General features: G+C 44.1%; 1 protein-coding gene across 2 annotated transcripts in view; it reads left to right on the top strand.

Moving 5' to 3' along the window:
* Nucleotides 1–24,315, top strand: part of MIDEAS (mitotic deacetylase associated SANT domain protein) — an 84,999-nt gene that overhangs the window by 17,896 nt on the left and 42,788 nt on the right. The window contains exon 1 of one of the 2 annotated variants that reach the window (XM_079989901.1): nucleotides 9,394–9,895. The exons of the other annotated variant lie outside the window; for it this stretch is intronic. The gene's annotated coding sequence lies outside the window, so the exon portion shown is untranslated. Of the gene's footprint in view, nucleotides 1–9,393; nucleotides 9,896–24,315 lie in introns of those variants that run through there. 2 annotated transcript variants of the gene reach the window in all.

Genomic DNA, 24,315 nt, shown 5'->3' on the forward strand with positions numbered 1-24,315 from the left:
AGGAATACGTGCACATACTCTATATTGCTTTATTTACATCTCAAAGCTGGTAGATTACAGAAAAACATCTTGCCTCTGCCGGAGCAGAAAAAGCATCCTCTCTCCTCTAAAGCACGGGAGAGAAAACACTGTGAGAACAGTGAAAAACAGGAAACCAGTGTACGTCACATCCAGTCTCCCTTTCCCGTGAGAAACTCCAACAGTAACTCTGACTGGAATGTAAACATTGTCTTGTGACAAGCATTTCGCTGCACAGTGAAGAGAGCAGAAACCAACAGGGATGTGGGTGGCGCTGTGGTCTAAACCACTGAGCCTCTTGGGCTTGCTGATTAGAAGGTCAGAGGTTTGAATCCCTGTGACAGGGTGAGTTCCCGTTGCTCTGTCCAAGCTCCTGCCTACCTAGCAGTTCGAAAGCACACCAGTGCAAGTAGATAAATAGGTACTGCTGTGGCAGGAAGATAAATGGAGTTTCCATGTTGTCCTGTTGTGCCAGAGCGGTTCAGTCATGCTGGCCACATGATGCAGAAAGCTGTCTGTGGACAAACGCCAGCTCCCTTGGCCTGAAAGTGAGATGAGTGCCACAACCCATAGTCTCCTTTATCTTACCACTGCCTTGTAAAATAATCACCTTATCGTTGTGTTTCTGAATATCAGTTGCTAGAAACCACATGAAGGGAGAGTGCTCTTCAGATTGGGTTCTGCTGGGGGTTTGCCAGAGGCAGCTGTTCAGCCACTGCAAGAACAGGATGCTGGACTAGATGTGCTGTTGGCCCTGATCCAGCAGGCTCTTCTTATAGAATATAGATCATTTTTCAGCTTAGAGTAGACCTGCTGAAATTAATAAACACAACTAATTTGGATCTATTAGTTTGAATGGGTTTACGCCAAGGACAACTTAGTGGTATACCCTCTGTTGGAATCTGCCTTTCACTGAGTTGGACCATTGGTCCATTTAGCTCAATACTGCCTGCACTGACTGGCAGCAGCTCTGCAGGGTTTCAGGCAGGATCTCTCAAGGCCATGCCTGAAGATGCTGGGTGTTGATCCTGGGAGCTTCTGTGTGCAAAGCAGACGCTCTGTTACTGAGCTACAGTTTTTCTCCTGTATGACAGAGTGCATTAGAGTTGTTAAGTACACAATGTCCAAATCTTAAGACTAATGTATGCTGATTATATATCGACTGGGCATTTTGCATTCATGTTTTATCTTACGTATAAAAGTCCTCAAGCTGTTGCACTTGTTTCTTTTCCTAGGTGTTAAAACAACTGAGGAGGAGAAGTGTTAAAATAACTAAGTTTTATACAAGAAAATACAGAAAAGCAAAATTGTAATGTGATTTGGAGAGAGACTCAGTGGTCTTCTTGCTCATTCTTGATAAATATTTGACATTAATAAAAACTGGAAGACTTTGCAGTTCTACATTTGCATCCTATCCCTCCTTTTAGCAGCTTCAGATATTACAAACAGTCTCTTCCTCCATTGTCTGCTGATGATGGAGGATAATGTTCAAAATGTATCTTGGGTAGGAGAGGAGAATAGGCTGCATTCTATAATATTTCCTGTACAGGAGCCTCTTTGGATTTTCTAAGCAAACAATGCTACGTGAAAGGGCTCCATGCGCATTAGATGTAAATCTGTGTAAGAGAGCCCAAGTAAGAAAGAAAGAAAAAGAGAACTGAAGGATAAGAGAAGTTGCAGCAGAGAAGCATCAATTAATTCTTTCTCCACCTATTACCATATTCCTGTCTAAATTCTCTTCACTCTTCCCACAAGCTTTCCTATGGGGTTTGTGTCCTTGCAAACATGTAGCTGGACCTCTGTGGAGAGGAAAGCTACTGTGGATAATTAAGAGCAGACAAGTGGCTGTAGAATAAATAAAAATTGCCTTTGTCTTGCCACCTTCTCCACTCTATTTTTTTTTTTTAAATAAACTGTTGTGAAACTCACTCACAACGCATTTGTTTATCATGTAGATGTTACCTCTTAATAATTGTGAGAGGAGACTGTGCTGGCAGCTTTTCTCTATAACATCTGAAGCCACTGAGCAGCTTATGTGGCCCTGCGATTCAGGCACTGATCAGCTTAGCTTTAACCCGGTCAGAGGATCACCTGCTTTCTAGGCTGCAGGTTTCATGGCCAAGTCATTAATAGCAATACAGTTGTACCTTGGCCTTGCGACTCAAACATTTTGGCTCCCGAATGCCGCAAACCCGGAAGTGAGTGTTCCAGTTTGTGAATGTTCTCTGGAAGCTGAACGTCTGACGTGGCTTCCGTGGCTTCCAGTTGAGTACAGGAAGCTCCTTGGTTGTTGAATGTTTTCGGAAGTTGAACGGACTTCCGGAACGGATTCTGTTTGTCAACAAAGGTACAACTGTATTAACAAACTACAGTCATACCTCGGGTTAAATATGCTTCCGGTTGAGTGTTTTCAGGTTATGCTCTGCAGCGACCCAGAAGTATTGGAACGTATTACTTCCGGGTTTCGCCACTCGTGCATGCGCAGATGCTCAAAATGACATCACGTGGAAGCAGCAAAACACAATCTGCGCATGCACAGACGCGTGTTATGTTCTACTGAGGATGCGAATGGGGCTCCGGAATGGATCCCATTCACATCCAGAGGTACCACTGTAATATGATGTATTCTAAGTCTTTAAAGAGCGGGGAGGGAAAAATCAATATTTGAATTTTTTATATAGGAGCAACTTGGACATTACGTGACACACCTTTTTAGGGGTCTTAAGAGTGTTGTGGAACAGGCATGGCCAAACTTGGCCCTCCAGCTGTTTTGGGACTACAACTCCCATCATCCCTAGCTAACAGGACCAGTGGTCAGGGATGATGGGAACTGTAGTCCCAAAACAGCTGGAGGGCCAAGTTTGGCCATGCCTGCAGGCTTAGTATAATTGAAGTCACTTTCCAGTCATATGTTGTTGCTTAAACAGAAGGGATCTGAAAGTCTAGTGGCATGGTTAGTTACTCAACATGTCTATTTTGGGGAGCTAATAAATTGGCAGGACATAGTGACCTACTCCAAAGTGACTTTTTAATGCAGATATTTCAATGAAACTTTATCAAGTCAGGCACAGCGTGAAGGCTTTGACAACTGAAATGTCACTGCCTCTCTTTTATCAAAATCCTGGAGCTTTAGATTTTTGCTATTCAGGATATTCTTGGCCTCAACGTAGAATACTCTGCTATTGTATCTGTGCTGTCAGGAAAGTGTTTATTTACCTTTCAGAATTTAACAGAAAAGACAATTCTGCCAGATGTAGCTTCTCCTGTCATCATAGCATTGTGATCTGACAAACCACAGTGAACACCCAAGACAAAAGTGCTATGGTTAATTTATTTGAACTAACCAGACAATTTTTGGCTTTAATGTGTTGCTATTCAGTGATGGTGCTTTATGAGGAGTACCCTACACAAGAAGTATTGTGTGGGAAAGTCACCATGAGTTGCTTTAAATTTTCATGTGATGAACACAAAATAATTAAAGGGTGACAGCATGAACAAAGCAGAAGTGGGTAATTCCTGAAAACTATTGCAGAGGTCCATGGGTTTGTTGCCAAACAAACAAACATTTAATTGCATGGAAATAGAAAATGAACATTGTTGTCACTACAACAAACTGATTAATGTTTGGTGAATATGGAGTGGTAGTCTCTTGGCACCAATGATAATGGTGAAGTCCTACTCAGGCTTCTTTGGGGATGTATCTTGCTTTAACTGGGAAATTCTGAGTAAAAGTATATCTAACTGGGCTGCAAATCTGCTATCACTTGCAGCAAGCTTTTGCTGAAGTTAAACCATTTGAGCTCTTGTTTCAAGAAGTTTTGATAGTCATGAAAAGCTGAAGATAAATTTGTGTGAGAGCTTTCTGGAAAGCATCAACAACATATAACCCCACAAAAAAGGAGAAATATCCATGTCGTTGATGTTCTTCTGGCTCAGGACTGCATGCTTTGCACTCTGTGCCTAGAGCCAAAGATTTGAATTACGGCATAGCTGAAAGTGATAGCACTGAGCAGCAAAATGTTACAGTGCCTCTTCCTTTCTTTTCCCCTCCTCATAGAGAGATTTATTGTACATATATTGTCACTACTCTCCTTGAATTGGTTGGCAAGGAAAGATACACAGTAATCTCTCCAGTATCCTGAATGTTTAATGCATATCCTGCTCCCCTGAGCTGCCACTATCACAAAGGTCCAAAAAGACCTGAGTCAGAAGATGACCCTCAGAGCAGCAAACATCTAGTGATTTCTTTGCAGGCCTAGAAGATGGCTATATGCAGACATGGAGCCTGAATGTGGGGTTGTACAGAGATCACAAGATGCATGTAACAAAGTCCCCCTGACAGCCCTTTCTAGTTTTCTCCAGAACAGGTAGGTTGAGTGATTTTGAGTGGAGAAATGGCGAGGTGTATGTGCTTAACTGCCCACCACTCAGAACTCCAAATCACCCTTGGAACATTTTGGATGCCCCTGTTTTCTTTGGAGAAATGTTGGAGGGTATGGCATTAAAGTGTTGTTATATGGAATTACTGATAAAATAAATGAGAGGATGTTACAAAGAGAGTGTGCTTGTTCTCTCTCTGTGTATGTGGTGTTAGGAGGGTGATGCATATATTGTGCATCTTCTAAAGAAATAGCCATGTGCTCTCTCAAAAGTATGTCTCTCTTCATTTCAAGATTTTAAAAATTGCACAGTGAAAAATGTCGAATCTGCTTATACACTCTGAGGATGCCTGGGAGTAAGCCCCATTTAAGCCTTACTTCTGAGTGTATAAATAGGATTACGGTGTAATGAGGCCTTCCACAAATGTATCTGAAACACTGCTTTAAGTGGGAACTGCAGTGATATCTCACTTACCCCATATCACTTATCCAAAACGTGAGGATATTTTGATGATAAAGCCTGCACTGAAACAATGAGAAGAACAAAGCCTACATGCAAATGTGAGCTTTATCTAGAGAAAGGACTTATAATTACTCTTAATTGTATCTTTAGAAGGCTGGTGGTGGTTTCACAGGCCTTTTCTGTGGATCCTGTTTGCACGTGTTGAAACTTGACACTTTTGCATACTGAATAAAAGAGCCCACGGGAACACAAGTGATACAGTGAATTATGGTAGAGCTGGAGACATCATAGCTGGCAATTTGTCAGTGTTGCTGTTTTCACCAAATGCATATTGTCTTTAACAACATTCAGAGTCCCTTTGAATTAATGTCAAATCATGCTGTGGGTCTCATATTTTCATTTGACACTGAACACTTGATCCCAGATGTGCACAGAGCAGAAAACCCTTGGCATCCTTTCCAGGAACCTGGGGTTTTTCCATTGGTTTGGAATGTGAGCCACTAGGCTCTTTGATTTCACTTTGTGGGAGGTTATAAGCAGTGGCTGCAGAGGCTGCATAACACACACACCATACATTGAAAGCACACACCCTGCAAGAATCCTGGGAACTGTTGTTTACCCTTCACAGAGCTACAACTCCCAGCACCCTTAATAAACAACAGTTCCCAGATTATTTGGGGATGTGTGCTTTCAATGTACAGTATGGGGTGTTTGAAGCCAGAGTCTAGTCGATCAAAGGCTTTTATATACAAATTCCTTACTCTGAGATCTGAAACCTATGCAGTATTACTACTACTACTACTACTACTACTACTACTAGACAGTGGATTACATTAAGGCAGAGGATGTGCAAGTCTAATGAAGAACCAGTGAACTCATGGGTTGCTACCAGAAGCAAACATGGTGTGTACAACAAGAAAAGAGTGATGGGAGTATAGCACATGCTTTGTCTGTGTCGTACCTCGTGCCATGTTCAGCCTCCAGTATCACCAGTTAGAGGAACTCAGATTACAGGATTGGGAAGATCCTCTATCTAGGAAGCATCTGTCAGAGAAGACAGGACTGGGCTATACAGCAGGGCTGGAGAATGGGTTGCCCTCCAGATGTTGTTGGACTACAACTCCCACCATCCCTGACCATTGGCTTTGGTAGCTGGGACTGGTGGGAGTTGAGTTCCACAATGTCTGGATAGGCACAGATTTTTCATCCCTGTACCGTAGGCTGACTTCAGTCTTGTATGCAGCCTGCTTTCCCCCCTTTTTCTTTTGGTACTTGAATACCCAGTCCACCGAGGTGTTTTCAATTTACATAGCAAGGGTGCAGATACAGGATCTTTAAACACTTACGGCATAATTGAACTGTGTTCGGCAACCCTGAGTATGCATTTGTGCTAAATGACTTCTAGAGGGATAATTACATTAGTGTGCTATACAGAAATAACAGTCTTGTGGCATATTAAAGAGACAGGGACTTTTTGGCGATTTCTCTTAATCTTTGGAACTCCCTTCCTAGGGGACAGAAGTTAACAGACATTTTTTATTACAGTCTGTTTTGGTTAATTATCATATGCTGTGCCATCTCGATATGGCTATTGGACGAACGGAAAAATTCACACAGGATTACAACTTGTTTTTACCTGCTTAAGGAGATTATCAGAAGAGGTCACAAAGAAAAAGGAAAAATATATGAAAATAACAAGATGAGATGTGGGAAACAGCAAGATAGGACTGGATAGAATTATGTACATTATTTGGACAGATTTGTGGACATTAATGCAGCAACAAGAAGATGATTGGATCCCCTTCGGAACTTGAAATATGGGAACCCCCAACAAAAATTTAAAATTCGGCTTTATAATTTGGAATTTATGTGATGTGATTTGATTTGATTTAATTGGTCGGTTAATAAAAATTATTTATATATATAAAAAATATCATATGCTGTGCTTTGAAACGTCATTGCTGCTGCTTATAAATTAGTGGAGTGTTTTTTTCCTACTGCATTTGTGTGTTTTGAATTGTGATGGCAGTGTAAGTCATTTATTTACTTAAGCAATTTTTGTATGGCATAAGGCCAATAGAGGCCACTGTATCAGATGCATGAATGGTTATCCTCAGTTGGCAGGCTTATCTATCTGTAAGCAGGGTGGTGGTGGTCAGGGAAAGCAAAAAGTATTACTTGAAGAAGTTCAATAAAAGTTTAAATAATAAAAAAGTATTTTTTTTCTATATCCAATCAAAATTCTTTCCAAGACTCCAACTTATCAACAGACACTGTGCAATCCATCAGAAATTGATCAATGATCCACTGGTGGATTGCGGTCTATCTGTTGGCCACCCTAGAGACAGGCTGTTGTTCTACCTCCTCTATCAGAGATAGTAGGTCTATGAATACCAGTTGCTTCGCATGGGTATCTGGTTGACCATAAGAGTGCTGGAATGGATGGTCCTTTTGGCCTGATCAAGCAGCTTCTTATTGTGTTCTGGTATCTCCTTATACTGTATGTTGCCTTGTGGCAAATTCACACTTAAAGGTAAAGGGACCCCTGACCATTAGATCCAGTTGTGGCTGACTCTGGGGTTGCGGGTTATCTTGCTTTATTAGCCGAGTGAGCCGGCGTACAGCTTCCGGGTCATGTGGCCAGCATGACTAAGCCGCTTCTGGTGAACCAGAGCAGCGCACGGAAATGCCGTTTACCTTCCCGCCGGAGCGGTACCTATTTTATCTACTTGCACTTTGACATGCTTTTGAACTGCTAGGTTGGCAGAAGCAGGGACCGAGCAACGGGAGCTCACCCCGTCGTGGGGATTCGAACCGCCGACCTTCTCATCGGCAAGTCCTAGGCCTGCCTAAACTCTGCTACTTTGCACGACTGCTTGTAGCTGGATGATTTGAATTTTCCAAATCTCCTCCTGACTAGAGGCATCTGTCTAGCAAGTGTTGGGCTGTCCCATTTGGCTCTTCCAGGCAAGAGGAATGTGGTGAATGCCTCTGCAAGATGGTACATGACAGAACTCTTGCCCAGCTGTTATGAGGCTGCTGTTCCTCTTCTTCTTCTTTTTCCTTTTCTGCTGCAGAAACCAGCACGCTACCAGGGCTTCGATTCCTTCCTGTTCTGCCACAGCACTGTTCCTTCCTCTTGCACTCATTTGCAATGCACGTTTCTTTCCTGCTGTAGTAGTAAACGGAGGCTGCTGTTGCATGGATATCCCGCGCGCTGTGCAAGATGCAAATACAGTAAAAACTGAAAATGCGGTGGCGGCGGTGGAGGAGATGCAGATTACTTAGTGGGAGGCGCCAGAGGAAGGCGGCCACACAGTTGCGGAACTCACAACTCTCCAAGGGAGGGCTTATCAATAGCCTTCTTTCACATACATAAAGGAGCTGGAGCTGTTGCACAAGAACAAGCGATGAGTCACAGCAAAGCAACTCAGAGGCCTCTCGATACTCGAATCCAACGATGTGTTTTACTCTGGGCTGCTCACCCTTCCTGCTTCCCACATTTTTGATGACAACTCCCACCCCCACCTTCCCGTCTGCATTTTGTTTTTGGTTTGCATTTGTGCAAACGGCAGGAAATGTCGTGGCACTTCCTAGAGTAGCTGGTGCAAGTAGGGGCGCGCGTGCAAAACGTGAGTGCCTCGTTGTGCAAGTCCTGACAGCCCAATCCTATACGCCTTTTTAATCTGGATCGGGCGCAAGCCATTTCGTGGGATTTTATTCCCATGCAATAACGTCGGGGGTGGGGAATCCTGCGCAGATTTACTTGGGCTTAATCCCCCCCCCCGTGAACGAAGTGGCACGTGCTTGCCTAGGATCGGCCTGCACCCCCTTCAGGATGCAGACGGGAAATTTGCGCTTCTAATCATATTGGTGGCCCTCCTAGACCTTTTTCGCCCCCCCCCCCCCGCGCCCCGTTCCATTTCCTGCGCCCAAATGTGAGTTTCCAGCGCTTTAATTGGGGCTTTTGTTTTGATGTGTCTCTCCCCCCCCCATGCAAAAATCACGCACAAGCCTGATTTACGGGCTTAGCCTATAAAAGCAAGGAGCAAAAGTAAACGTCCCTCCAAACGGGAAAAAGTCAGCACTATTCCTGGCAAAACAGCGTTTCCAGTAACGTGATCAGCCTCTTTCCCCCTGACCTTGTAGCTGCATCGAGATGCGTGCCAGAGCAACTGGATTTTCCTGGCAACCGAACCTTTTGGACGGACGGGCCCACTCTCTCCATCTCATAGCCACAGACGGGCACGCACGCACGAACGAAAGTGTTGAGTTACATGGGGTGGTTATTATATTATACATTAAAAACAGCAACTTTATTTGCCTTATATGGCCACAGGAAATGGGCGTGGCTTAGGCCTGCTGCCGGAGCCTGAGCAGGAGGCAGTTGTGCTGATGAAGTGGAAGAGCTGGTTTTACTTCTGTTGCAGCAGGGCATATGTGTTTTGCAGGAGGTGGCTGCTCCTAATTTCCTTTCCTGAGAGTTGTGCAATCTCTTGGTTCTCAGAAGGAGGCGGGGAGACGGGTGGGTGGGAAGCCAGCGCTCTCTGCTGTGGCTGCTGCTGCTGCTGCTGCAGTTGCTGCCTCCTTCGTAGCTAAGGAGCTTCTCTTCCCTCCTCCTCCTCCTCCCCCCTCCCCACCGCTCTGCTCCCCAAGCTGTGATCTCAAATCCTGTGACTCAGAGACTTGCAATCCTGACACTGCAACGTGCGGTTGGCGGCGGAGAGGGCAGCAACAGCAAACCGGGGCTCTCCACATCCCGGGCGGCCGCGAGCAAATACTGCAGGACTTTGTGCGCAGAGAGCGAGCAAACCGAGCAGGCTGACAACTTGTGCACGGGATCTTTGCAAGGAAACTTCCTGCATTCTTTCCAAGAGAGCCTTGCCGGGGGGGGGGGGTAGCGGGAAGGTCTGTTCCTCCTCAGTCGCTTGTTGCTTTTGGGATTTGGCACTTAAACCGTCAGCAGAGAAGCACTGGAGCGAAGAAGAGCGATGGGAACTCGCCTGGCTTTTATTTGGCGCTTGAGAACAAGGAGGTAAGTTTGAAAGCGAGAGGGGGGACGTCTGCACGGTCCGGAGCAGGGCCTCTGCTTTTCTTCCGCTTGTTCTTTGCAGCGCGGAGCTGGTGCTGGAAACCAAAAGAAGCCGCAGCGTGTGGGGAAGAAAGGGTGCTTGTGTGCTTGCAGCCGTGGAATATATATTTAGATTTGTTGCAATATAAATGTTGCAAGGAGTGGATGGAAGAGTTAGAGTGGGGAGGGCGAATCGAGGGCTTTGGGGGGAACTTTTTTGGCTTGCCTTTCCTGTTTTCTTTAAAGCCTGCCTGTCTGCCTCCTGCGAGCCCTGCGTTTTGCCTCACTCTTGTTTGTGCAGCTACGCAGTTCGGCGCTGCTCAGGGGCGGCCGCGGAAAGGAGGTTTCCTCCCTTCAGAACCGGGAAATGAGACGCAGGCGGAGTGCTCTCTCCCTCTCCCTCTCGTGTGTGTGTGTTTTGCAAAACGTTCCCTTTGTCAGATGGGAGCAGCTTCTAAACGGGAGCAAGAAGTGGAAAGAGGTGATTTGGGTGGCCTTTGCTCGCTCTCTCTCCTGGTCATGAGATGGACATTTTTCTGACCAAAGACGTCGCGCTTTCAAAACGACGTTGCCTCCATGCACTCCCCACCCTCCCGGTCGCCGCCGCATATAATTCACCCTAATCCTTTGCTCCTGATTAATGGGTAAATCCCGAAGTGGAATTTAAGCTATGCTTTGTGTCTGAGGGTGGAAGTCGTGCAAGATTGCCTTATCTTTCCCCCCCTCCACTCCGATTTCCCCTTTCCTACCCCTGGTTACCACAGTTATTTTAACGAGGAATTGCAATGCCAACTTCCCCCCTCCCCCAAACACACACAAGCCAAAATCTTGGAACACTCTCGTGCAGATTTTCCATTTTGTTAAGAGCAACGTGCACCGCCCCGCGCGTGCAGAGATGGGCCGCAAGTCTTTATTTACTAGTTTGGGGAAGGGGGGGGGGCTGCGAGTTTCAGAGCAGCCGTTCATTCCCGTCCGGAAGCATAAAAGTTGTGCTTGTGTAAGGTGGTTCCTGCATCTCATGCTTTTTGCAAGCATTGGCGTTGCAGAATGAGATACTCTTTTTTAATACACGGTGGTTTAGTTCCTAAATTCCCCACTTGTTTCAGCCCATATGGCTAGCAAACCTGTAGAATGTGCTCCTACGGGCAGCTAAGTCCCAGTGTGCTCATAAATTTTTAGAGAATGAGATAAGGGATGTGAAGGGAGTCAAGGTGGTGGTTTAAAGTCCAGGTGACTCCTGGGTCCCAGAACTGTGATCTCATCCTGCAATCCACCAGCCGCTCTAGCAAAAGTGGCAGCAATGTTGAAAGATATGTGTAATCACAGTCGTGGTGACTTGCCAGGGCGTATGGCCATAGTTCTGGCAGGTGACATCATCGAAGCTGTTCTAGTTCCTGTAGAAATCAATGAGAGAGCTTTGCTATTAACTAGAGGAGCATAATAGGTCCTTGTGCCTGACAAGTGCTGCATCCTACATAAGAGGAGCCTGCTGGATCAGGCCAATTGCCTATTTAGTGCAGCATTCTGTTCTCATGGTGGCCAGCCAGGTGCCTGTGGGAAACCCCCAAGCAACTCTGCCCATCTTCAGTTCCCAGCAACTGGTATTCAGAGGCATAATGCCTCTGACAGCGGAGGTGGAACATAACTATCCTGGCTAGTAGTTCTTGATATGCACTGTGTGAACAAGCACTTCAAAATAATAAAATCTGTCCTGCATCTTCCAACATGCAGTTTAATTGGAAGCCTACAAGTTCTAGTAATTGTGTTTTAGCTCTGAGATGGGCAGCTTTCAGCAAAAGTATGTTTCTTGGGGACATTTGTGTAAAGACTCATTTAGATGGTCTTATCTCAAGAGAATCTGCCTGTTTATACAGGAGATGTATTGTCTTCTGATACACAGAATTAAATGCACCCCCTTTTTTTTAAGCTTTGGGTTTCATGCCTTGCCCAGTGGTTGTATTGCCTGTTACTGTGCAATGTCTCTCATGTGTGCAGATGTGTCGATAAAGTTTGCTTTTGCCTAGGGCCGACTTCAGAATCACAGATAAGTTCATTGATTGCTTCCAGGCTGCTGTAAATAGCAGAGTTTAGGCTGAAGCAATACAGGAACTACACATGGTTTGACTTCCTCTGTGATGGGTTAGCCCAAATGATTGGGCCACACTCCATGCCAAAATTGCAGAGGATCCTTTGTACACATGTTGCAGTGGAAATGTAAGGGTTTCTTGAAGGTATAAATTTGGAACACTACATTAAAGAAATAAGTCAACACCCCTTATTTTCCAGAAATAGGAACACTAGGAAGCCAAGGATATGCCTGAAGAATGGCCTTCAAGTACATTAACTCTTGTCTAGGCTTAGGATATGTGCGCACTGTTCTTAAGAACTTTTATCACCTTGTTGGGACTGCCAGGGCAATGTAATCAAATGCAGAAATCTGTTTAAAAGACTACTAGTGGCTTTGCTAAAATCTTAAACGTGTCTCCAAGCTTAGTATAAGTTAATTCAACCTTTGCCAACATGGTGCTTCCAGATAGTTTAGACTACAATTCCCATTGTTCCCAGCCAGCACAGAGTTGTAGTCTGTAGCACCTGGAGGGGCCAAGTTGATGAAGGCTGTGTTCAGTACAGTAGTCCTGGGCAGACTGAGGTGAACCATTTACTTCTTGCACGCTTAGTAAGTTGCTGAACCGTTTATATTGAACTTGTTGGGATTGAGAAAGAGATACTTTATCCCTCCATGGGTGTGATTGCAATTACTTTTTAGTCTGTTCCTTTGTCTTCAGAAATTATGCAAACTACGCTGGCTTGAGGCTTTGGGTTACTAAAGAATGAACTTGATGACAGGATGCCTTATTATGTGGATGATGGGAAGGGGCCTGAATAGCAGAAGGCATGCAACTATGTATGTACTGGTAGAGTGCTTTGGCACTAATTGTGGGAACCTTTCTATGGCCAGAAGTCTCCAGATGCTGAGACATTAGGGTAACTTTTGATGAAGGAGGATAGTGGGCTGTTAACACAAGTCTTACATCTCTATAAATTTGGAGTCGGTGGAATTGATTTGCACTCTGTCTCTTCTCCCTGTACACTTCCAGGATCTGTCTGAATGTGCTGTCCTGGGTTCTTTTTTTGGTGACAGTTGCTCTCTACATGTCTGCATGACTTTTAGGTCTAGCCCTGCCGTATTCTCTAACCTTGTTCTTGCATTTCGTTGTGGATTTAAATCAAAGTGTGTGGTTTTTCTAATTTGTGCATTTCCTGCCCAAGAATGCATACTAATTGGTTTACTGTACCAATGAAAGCATATTGGTTTGCAACTTGGTAAAGAGTTTTATACTTCCAGTTTATACGAGCATCATCCGAAATGTCTGGTCATGCAACCCACATGTCTTTTGTGCTGCACATTTTTTTCTGTTTAGAGATAAGGAGGGGGAGGGATCACTGTGAAATTATTAGATTTTTGTTCAAGTGTCTGTACAGTTGCAAGGATGCAAGACTGAAGAGAAGTCACAAGCCAGTGCAAAGTTACGTGTGCAGAATTGTGGGTAATGTTGCAAGGAAAGGCCGGTAATGATTGGACAAAACAGTGTTTCTCCATAAGATGGAAAGTAAATGTTTGCACTGCTTGGTGTCCTAAATACTAATAATTTGCTGTAATAATTGATATACAGTAGTACCTCTGGTTACGTAAACTTCAGGATGCGAAACCCGGGTTTTGCCATGTGCGGTTCTCAGGTTGTGGAAACCTCGGGATCCAACCGGACCTCCGGAACGGATCCCGTCCGCAACCGGAGGTACTACTGTAATGCATGAATTGTTTCATTACATTTACAATTCCTGGCTTGAAAATCAGTTATTTTTCACCATTATTTTTAATTTTTTCCATATAAAAGCAAACTGCAAATCTGTTTGATTAAAGGAGCATAAGCCGAATGATAAGATTTGAATTTAACATTTGTGTTGGCTTTGTTTAAAATGGAACCATAAAAAAATACTTATTATAACTGAAATGTAAAAACACATTAAAGTATTATTTAACAAGTGACTTTTAAAAATTAAATAAATTATTTCTTAACCTTGATCATATTTGGATTCCCTGCAATAGATCTCATGAAGACAGCTCTTAGTATATAATCTCAAAATGGTCAGGAATGTGGTGTGAATGTTCCTAGTTTCTCATGAGGGGAAAATCCATTCCGGGATAAGAATAATTTCTGTAGGCCACAATTGTTGGGCATTGGTGGAACTGTGAATCAGGTACAGAGGTGGGAGTGCTCACCTGTAGCACTGTGGCCTGGCTGTTCGCCTTGAGTACATAGGAGCTGTAATTGATGCCAATAGTTAAAAATAACAAAGACTAGAAATTAACAACAACAACAAAACTGCATTCAATGAAGGCTCTGAACAAGAATGCACTCATCGAGCTTTCAGTGTGGAAACTTAATTTTCAGATTTTTATGATGCTGGCAACTTTCAAAACCATTTACCCTATTCCGGGGCCTAGCGGCCATGCAGATAAACATTGTAAAATTTGGTCACTTGCATGGGGCCAAGTAGAACGTTGAAGGACAGATCTATAAAGTACAAATTACAAACCCTTTGTATTGTTCTGTCATTGCACGGCCTGTTAGAACAGGTAGTTAATGCCTAAAGTAAAAGGGGGAAATTTATATAGGTAACTAGAAAGTAGGTGTTTACCCTCTCTTTGACCTTTATCAGTTAGGATTCATATGAGTGCTATTCTTAGATTATATAACATATCCCTGCCACTACATCATTATATAACCATGGGTTTATCCTTCCAATGCACTTTATTCCTCTTATTTTATGAAGATGGGGATAATTTTGCTTTGTCTTAAACACTTTTGGGTTGCAAAAGTGAAGTACTTAACATTTGGATGTAGTGCTTTTGCAGCTGACTCCTAATGCAACGTTTTTCAGAGGGGTAGCTGTGTAAGTTTATTGCCTCAATAATAACAAGAAAGTCTTGGGCACCTTAAAGACGAAGACATTTATTATGACAGTGCTGGGGAAGCTCTGGTGTGTGGACCTAATAAGGTACATTAGAATATTTGACCCTTGAGGTTGTCTCAGCCTTGCCATGCCCACCTGTCGTACACCTGATGCCATTATGTTGGTCAGGGGCTGCACTGAAGGGGGGTTTACAATTGTTACTGATCAGTGGTGCTTTTGGTAGAGTGTTCAGCAAGACCCCACACTGACACTTTGCAGAGGAGAACTAATACAGAGTGTGGCAGGTACATTATAGCTTAAGCATATGTAAAATAATGTTCTGCTACCATTCACAAAAGGAACGCGGGTGGCGCTGTGGTCTAAACCACTGAGCCTCTTGAGCTTGCTGATCAGAAGGTCGGCGGTTCGAATCCCCGCGACAGGGTGAGCTCCCGTTGCTCAGTCCCAGCTCCTGCCAACCTAGCAGTTGGAAAGCATGCCAAAAAGTGCAAGTAGATAAATAGGTACTGCTCTGGCAGGAAGGTAAACGGCGTTTCCCTGTGCTGCTCTGGTTTTGGTGTTCTGTTGCGCCAGAAGTGGCTTAGTCATGCTGGCCACATGACCCGGGAAAACTGTCTGCGGACGAACACCAGCTCCCTTGGCCTGTAAAGCGAGATGAGAGCTGCAACCCCAGAGTCATCTGCAACTGGACTTAACTGTCAGGGGTCCTTTACCTTTTACCATTCACAAAACCTTATACTGTATTAAAATTTTGGCATTTCATTTCCCTACTCTTCACATTTCTTCACTCCTAATATACATGCCAATTTAGAGCGATACTAAATGCTTCTGATGAAGTGGATTCCAGTCCATGGAAGTTGAACACTATAAATTTATTAGTCTTTAAGGTGCATCAAGATTTCATTTTTAATAAAGCATATTATAGTTACAATCCAGCCGAACCACTTTTAGGTCCTGCTTTTTTCTCTGAGATCTGTGTATGTCCTTTTTCATTGAAAATGGTGGAAGTCAAAACTGCTTAGTTTGGGTGGACGATACCTTCTGTATTAATTTACCTCTCTTGGTTTGTATGAGGTGGCCAGTTCTTAGGAACTGCTCTCTGCTAAATCTGTGGCTATTAAGTGCTTGGATGAAAGTGAACTGACTTGGAGTTGAATCCAAAGAAGCTGCGGTAATAGGAGAAGCAGCTGGAAGATGTTAAAAGCCAAGCTTTCGGCTCCTTCATTTGTTGGAGATGTGTGGCTTTGGGCTACTGTTGATTGCCATGTGACAGCTGTGGCCAGAAGCATTTCCCCCCACCTTGATATGGCAGATAACAGTATCTTTGTGAAAATTGCTCCATTTACAGTGTCATTTTGACTCCTGACTACTAGAGTGAAATCCATATAGGGCTTTCCTATCCTTGGAAAAGTTTCCAAAATGCCAGTGTGTGCAGAATGTGACTAGTTGGACTCTGGATTACCAAGGAAATACTGTATTTATTAGATGTAATACATTGTATCTGGTATACATACTTTATGTCCGGATTTTTACCAAGGTATGCAGTCTACAAGGTGTTTTAGGGTTTGAAATATACAGTATCCACTTGTGAGACTTTCTCTTCTGTGCATCTTGATGAGAGTTTAAGTTATTGGTAATAATAGTCTCCCGGTAGGCAATCACTCCTGGCGTCAAGTGAGATGCTGTAGGTTTGTTTTGATTTGGTCAAGAGCAAGGCTGAAAACTTACTTCTCTGGATAAAACAACAACAACAACAACCCAGAAAAATGGCACGGGAACCTTGGCTGCAGTTGCAGCTGTCACTTCCTGAAGTGTTGAAACATCTTCCTCATCTTCTGCCTACCTCCAGCTTGCAACACAGAACTTGTGGATCAGAGTTGTAGCGCTGGAAATGCGCAAGCTTTTGTCATCATGTTGAGTTATAAGGGGCAGAAGCTGAGCTTGCAGAACCTCTGCGTTTGAGAATATAGCTTGACAATGAGATGTAGGATGGCAGTGAGCCATCGGAAGAATTTAGCCATTTCTTTTCCTTTCTTTGGTGCAAGTAATGGTGTGAACTGTGTCTTCTCTGAGGAAGTCAAATCTCTGCAATAAGTTCCAAGCTTCTCATTACCAAGCCTCCTTTCAGTTTCAGGTCCCCTGTGAATTTAAATCAGTAGCCATGTATTAAAAAAACAAACAAACAGTTTTGGATTTCGTGGCTGATGTATCCAGAGAGGCATATATGTCTATAAGAGGGTTTGGCTGAATCAACCCTAAACTGCTTCTTTAATTAAAGTGACCAGATACATTTATCCTATATCATTTTTTCTTATTCAGAATATTAATAACATGAAACATATTGGCAGGGTTAAGATTCAGATGATGGCAGTCCTGACTTGTGTCTTTCTGATTTTATTCACCACAACTCCTGGTTTCAGTGGAGGAGACAGAAACGTAAGAATTTGTCTGATACTGAACCAGAGCAGTGATCCATCTGGCCCGGCATTGTCTGTGTGGACAGGCAATAACTAGAGTTTACTTCTGTTTTTTGTCCTATCTGCAAGTGCCAGGGATTGAACCTGGGACCTTATGCATGCAAAGCATGTGCAAATGAGCAAAGCTGCTGATCAACCCTACCCCAAACCCCAGATTCGGATCTCTGACCCCCTTTTCACCTCCTGTTACAGCTTTGTTACCCCTTTTAGGGGCCCCGTGTCAGTAGCGATTCTGCATAGCCTTCACATTCTGATCTACCGTAAAGTGTAAAAGCTGCCTTGCTTCTCACTCTTGGCCTAGATACTGATTTGTTCTGAAGTGGAAAGTCCAAGAGGGAGCAAAGATTACCTTTGCCGTGCAAATACTCTCCTGCATTCCTGCAAAGGCTGCATTCCCCTGCCTTTCCCTCCCCACCACCGCCATGCAGAAACAAAGCAAATTTAAGTTTGAGAATTGTCCCTAGTTTCCATAGTTTAGCTTGTTTATGCCAGTTTATTTTGTTCTTGGTGCAAGCAGCAAGAGCATTGTCTTGGCTCTGGGAATACAAGAATGAGGAGAACTTCTGGCCAACTCCATGTTTAGTTGTTCCAACTCCAGGGCCGGCTGCAGTTCCTGCATGGCTGACGTAAACACTGCTTTCTGTTGGTAGCAACTACCTTCTTGGCAGTTCCAAAGAGAAGAGCCAGAAATAGCCTAGTTAACAGCTCCGTTAATCGTTAGCAACTAACTTGTTTCCAAAAGGAACAAATGTGTACTTTTGTGTCATGATTGTATAGATTACCTTCTCTAGGTCCTGCTGGACCATGCACCAGCCAGCTCAAATTACTAGTATTTCTCACAACAGTAAGCAATACTTAAGCTAAAGTGAGCCCTGTTTCATTTGTCAGAGCGATTTCTAAACCATCAAGTAGTTAGACAAAACAAATGCAACAAATTGAGTTCTGCTGAAATAAAATCTGCGGTGCTGCTTCCCCTTTCTGTAGGAGGCCTCATCTCCAGCCTACCTGCCGTATTCCAGGTGTGTGCAGTTTCCCTTTTCCATTGTATTCTGCATGCCGCTTTCTTTGCTACACACCCTAACAAACTCTCTTTGCGGCTGCCGGTTTGAGAAGTTTCACCACCTTCCTGTTCATGCAACATAAACAGAGTTTGATTTGGTTATTAAGTAGGGATTAATGGTGAGATTTATCAGGATTAATTTTTTTTATCATGGCCATTCCCAAAATATCTTTCCAAACTCCAAAACAGCACCTAGACATTGTAATAAGTACTCCCTCCCCCTCTCTGCAATGACACCTTAAAAACACACACACTCCAGTGTTGTTTTTCTTGCAGGGTCTTCTATTGTCTATTGTTGAAGAACACTGTCCATTAGCAGTTCTTCCAGTAGAAACAAATAAGAGCTGCAGGCCAAGTTTGCAATAAACAACCAACAGTTGCACCAAGGTTTGCAAGCAGTTATTACAAGGAAATGGGGAAGCAGGAGACCAAAGTTTGCACTGACATGTCACTTTAAAAGCACAGGGCCCTTCTGTGTAAAGTACTTGGCTGAAAGCCACCCTCTGAGTCACATATGTTGCTCCTTTGACCCTCTGATACCACTGTAATATGTCTCTTAACATGCCAGTTGCTGGAGGATATTAAAGCAGTTGAAAGGAATGGCAGCGGTGCTGTTGAAGTGAAGAATAAATAAAGGCGAAGCCCATACGTTTTGTGTTAAGAGACCAGAAGAGTAGATGATACTGCGGGTGGAGCGGTTACACTCTTCTTTCTAAAGCCTGTGACATTTGCTGAAACAACTAAAGAGCAATCTGGTTTTGTAACACTGGGGTAAACAAGTCTTGTGGCAGCACAGTTCGATCCAAGTTTGTCATACTTGTAAAAGTCGGTGTGGTGTAGTAACAATACTGTTTGGGGGCTTTCGATACGGGGAAATCCCACTCAAGGCACCCAGGGTGACCGAGACAAGGAAAACGAGTGGCTCACGAGTTCATTCTGTCCTCGCTGAAAGGGAAATAGGAGAGAGAATGTGTGAAACTAAGGCCTGCCTAGGCCCAGAAGCCAGAGCACAAATAGATTAGTTCAGCTAGCAGTGATTGCCTGAAGGTTTAGGTGGTGCATCAGTTCTGTAATGAGGCTTGCCAGCCTTCACAAATTCTAAACCCAAATATTTAGCAATTTTTTTCTAAAAGCAAGCATTAATTGCTGTGCAAAGCCACTGAATATTTGACCTTAGCTTCTCTGTCCACAAACTGGGCAGCCTATGCACGCTTCCACAAGTGGCACAAGCCATCAGGGTTTGTGTCACTTCTGAATAAGGACAGGAGTGCCTGTAGGTCTAGCTGTTGTGCAGCATAGCCTTCGCCAGCCTGGGGCCTTCCAGATGTTTTGGATTACCATCTCCCAAACATCTGGAAGGCCCCAGGTGGGTGAAGGCTCGTGTAGCCTGTACTGATGCCTATCTCCACAGCCCTGTGCTTCTTTCCCTGACACAGTGCATGGCAGGAAAAACCAGATCAGGGCTTGGAGGGGCTGCAGATTGCTCTAGTCCCTTACAATGGGGGTGGCTTCTGACCCACTTTCCTACGTGCTCAGTGGGTGCATTTCCTTCCTCAGTTCCCTTTGCATCTTAAGACTTTCTAAATGCTTTACTGCTTATGGGAAGATAGAGGGACACTGCTGGTATGGTGGAACTGCTTATCACTCTCTCTTTAGAAACCATTTTCTTTCCTCCTTCGTGATTAAATATTATTTCTTCTTTCCCCTCTCTCCTCTTCCTGTTTGGTTCCCCTACCCCTTTTCTGCAGAAATGCTGGATTTTTTCTTTGGGGGACTCTTGCCACACAGAAGGCAGTTTTTATTCCTCACTCAAACCACCAGTGTGTAGGAGGGCTGTTCTGCTGTCATTTCCCACTTCAGGGAGCAGTGGGTGGTGAGTGGGAGGGAAAAGGCTGGTTTGCAAGGCAGCCTGCAGGAATGTTAATTGTGCCTGCTATTCACAAAGCTTGATTTGGGTGATTTTCATTAATTGGGTTGATGTGACCATGTGGCTGGAGGCTGGCTTTAGAGACGAGAGGGGTATGCACTGATTTTGGCCAAGTTATAATTAAACCATACATGCGTGAGCACTGCTTACCTTAACTGGCTTGCCTGGCTCTCAGCAGTATCTGTCGCTATCGATGGCAGCTTCATGGTGTTCATGAACCTCAACAAGACAAGGATGGCAACCTCCTTGCGTCTGACCTTTCCTAAGGCCATTTTGTTAACGCCACGTACCAAATCTAGATCACACCGATAGGTTTTATGCTGCTAAATTAGTTATGTTTGAGACAAGAAGGAAGCTAGAAGGTAAAATATGCAGCATATTCAGACATAGGTGAACTTGACTTTTTTTTATTTCCCCTACAATTTGGCTTAGAAGTTCAGGTAGATGCCTTTTACATGGTGCCACCTGTAGAAATGCTTTCATAGTTAAATGGGAGCTTGTGGGGTACTCCATAAGAATCTTTTATTGGTTTCTGTCTCAGTTCTTCAGATCTTTAGATCAGGCCACAATATTTTTCTTAAACTGTATTTTTCTTGTAGTACCTTGAATGAGTAGTTCAGATTAGGGTGCTGCATTTCCTCTTTGGCACCTATGGATCTTGGTTGATCAGGCAGATAACAGAATGATCTAGGCAAAAAATAAATAGCCAAGACAAGGGATCCATTTTTCTTCGTTATTTTTCAAGGCTTGGGTGGTACCTTAGGGCAGATAGAAAAACTGACTCCACATAGCAAGCTCCCACATTGTGCATTAAATAAGGGTACTTTGAGAAAGATATACAGTATGGTAAAGGTAAAGGTAAAGGTACCCCTGCCCGTACGGGCCAGTCTTGACAGACACTGGGGTTGTGCGCCCATCTCACTTAAGAGGCCAGGGGCCAGCGCTGTCCGGAGACACTTCCGGGTCACGTGGCCAGCGTGACATCGCTGCTCTGGCCAGAGCCAGAGCCAGAGCCGCACTCGGAAACGCCGTTTACCTTCCCGCTGGTAAGCGGTCCCTATTTATCTACTTGCACCCGGAGGTGCTTTCGAACTGCTAGGTTGGCAGGCGCTGGGACCGAGCAGCGGGAGCGCACCCCGCCGCAGGGATTCGAACCGCCAACCTTTCGATCGGCAAGCCCTAGGCGCTGAGGCTTTAACCCACAGCGCCACCTGCGTCCCTTATACAGTATGGTAGGGTTGCCATATTTCAAAAAGTGAAAATCCAGACACAAAAGTTACCGAGCTGCTTTTTTTTTCAAAACCTCAAAAAACAATTGTAAAGCTATTTTTAAGGAAATTCAGCAAAATCTGAACAGTGTTTCCTGGCTGTGTCCAGGAAATTCCAGACCTATGGCAACCCTACAATATGGGAAATGTTAGTGCATAGAATCATAGAATCATAGAATCATAGAGTTGGAAGAGACCACAAGGGCCATCGAGTCCAACCCCCTGCCGAGCAGGAAACACCATCAGAGCACTCCTGACATATATGGTTGTCAAGCCTCTGCTTAAAGACCTCCAAAGAAGGAGACTCCACCACACTCCTCGGCAGCAAATTCCACTGTTGAACAGCTCTTACTGTCAGGAAGTTCTTCCTAATGTTTAGGTGGAATCTTTTTTCTTGTAGTTTGGAACCATTGCTCCGTGTCCGCTTCTCTGGAGCAGCAGAAAACAACCTTTCTCCCTCCTCTATGTGACATCCTTTTATATATTTGAACATGGCTATCATATCACCCCTTAACCTCCTCTTCTCCAGGCTAAACATGCCCAGCTCCCTTAGCCGTTCCTCATAAGGCATCGTTTCCAGGCCTTTGACCATTTTGGTTGCCCTCCTCTGGACGCATTCCACTTTGTCAGTGTCCTTCTAGGTCTGACCAGAGCAGAATACAGTGGCACTATTACTTCCCTTGATCTAGATGCTATACTCCTATTGATGCAGCCCAGAATTGCATTGGCTTTTTTAGCTGCCGCGTCACACTGTTGGCTCATGTCAAGTTTGTGGTCAACCAAGACTCCTAGATCCCTTTCACATGTACTGCTCTCAAGCCAGGTGTCACCCATCTTGTATTTGTGCCTCTCATTTTTTTTGCCCAAGTGCAATACTTTACATTTCTCCCTATTAAAATTCATCTTGTTTGTTTTGGCCCAGTTCTCTAATCTGTCAAGGTCGTTTTGAAGTGTGATCCTGTCCTCTGGGGTGTTAGCCACCCCTCCCAGTTTGGTGTCATCTGCAAATTTGATCAGGATGCCTTATAGTGCATATAAATATGAGATAATTATCTATAAAGAGGTGTACATAACTGTGTGTGTTTGTTATTTGTTCCGTTTATTTCATTTTCTTATATTTTATAGCCCACCTTTCTGACATCATGGAACCCAAGGCTGTACACATGTGCTTTTCAAGGAGTTACCCATCCAGACACAAATCAGGCCCTGAACTGCTTAGCTTCAGGAAGGTGGTAGCCTCATGTGCCTTCAGATTATATGCAGATCCCAGACTCAGGAAAGTGCTGCTTTTTTTTGTACTGCCTCTCAACATAATTCTGGAACCCAGGGCCATCCAATAAAGCCAAATGGTGGAAGGTTCAGGATTGAGAAAAAGAAATACTAGTTTATCACAATGCATAGTTAAAACAATGAAATGCCGCATAATGTAGTGATGACCATCAACTTAGATGGCTTTAAAAGAAAATTAGATTTATCTCCCCGCCACCAAATAAATGTGTCTATCCATGGCTTCTGGGCACGATGGCTTTGTTATACCTCCAGGATCAGAGGTGCCATACCTTTGAATACCACTTTCTGTGGAATAACAATGGAGGCAGGTTGTTGATCTGTTGTCTTGCCTGCAGATCTTCCACAGGCTTCTGGTTAGTCCAGGGTGCTGGGCTAGATTGGTTTTTGGTCTGATCCAGCAGGACTGCACCTAAATTCTTAACTATTAGTAACTGTGGGGGTTTTTTCTTCCAACTTTTGAACCTGCTAGTACATGAATCTGCCTTGTCCTTGATCAGGCCATTATTGAACCATCTGTATACTGTTTGGCAGCAGTTCTTCAGAGTCCCTGAGGCAGAGATCTTGCTTATTCCTGATTTCTGAAATCGTTTGAACTAGACATGCCAGGGTTATCATAGAATTGTAGAGTTGTAGAGTTTGAAAGGACCACAAGGGTAATCTAGTCCAACCACCTGCAATGCAAGAATGTTTTGCCCAATGTGGCGCTTGAAACCATGACCCTGAAATTAAGAGTTTCATGCTATACTGACTGACAACCAAGGTATGACTGTACTTGCCTGACAAACTATGGCCCCTATCCAGCAATATACCCGGTACTGGTCAGATACAACAAGAAGCCAGGTTTTTGGTCTTAATGTGCTTTACTATGAATGCTCTGCCCCATCACTCTTGCTTTGCTCCTCCCCTGGTACAACTGGGATAAACCAACCATTTTGTCCAAACTGGGGTTTGTAGTTTGTTGCTCTGTAGCAAGCCATAATCTGCAAGCCAACGATGAGACATGGTTCAAGACTGACAAGTGATTGTAACTTGCACATGTAACAGGAAGTCCAGCTTAATTGCAGCTTTCTGGTTTGTTTATCCAGCTCTTCCCGGGGAAGCAACAAAGCAAGAGTCATTGGGGAGCATGCTTCTCATTCACAATAAGTCTGGCTTATTGTTGATGTGTGAACGTGGCACTGTGGGCTGCTGGCATTGCTGTGTGAACCTTGAATTTAAAACAACATACTGAAGCTAAAACGGATCTTAGAATAGTTTTTAAGGCCCAGAAAAGTTGGTGGAAGTGATCTGGAAATAGCCAGCTGCCTAAGCAGGTGTAGGAAAAGGGATTGGATGTAAAGGCACTAGCTTCTTGAAGAGGAAACAGATAAAAGAGAGTGGTCTCT

The sequence above is a fragment of the Podarcis cretensis genome, assembly GCF_951804945.1.
Source record: "Podarcis cretensis genome assembly, chromosome: 1".
Lineage (NCBI taxonomy): Eukaryota > Metazoa > Chordata > Lepidosauria > Squamata > Lacertidae > Podarcis > Podarcis cretensis.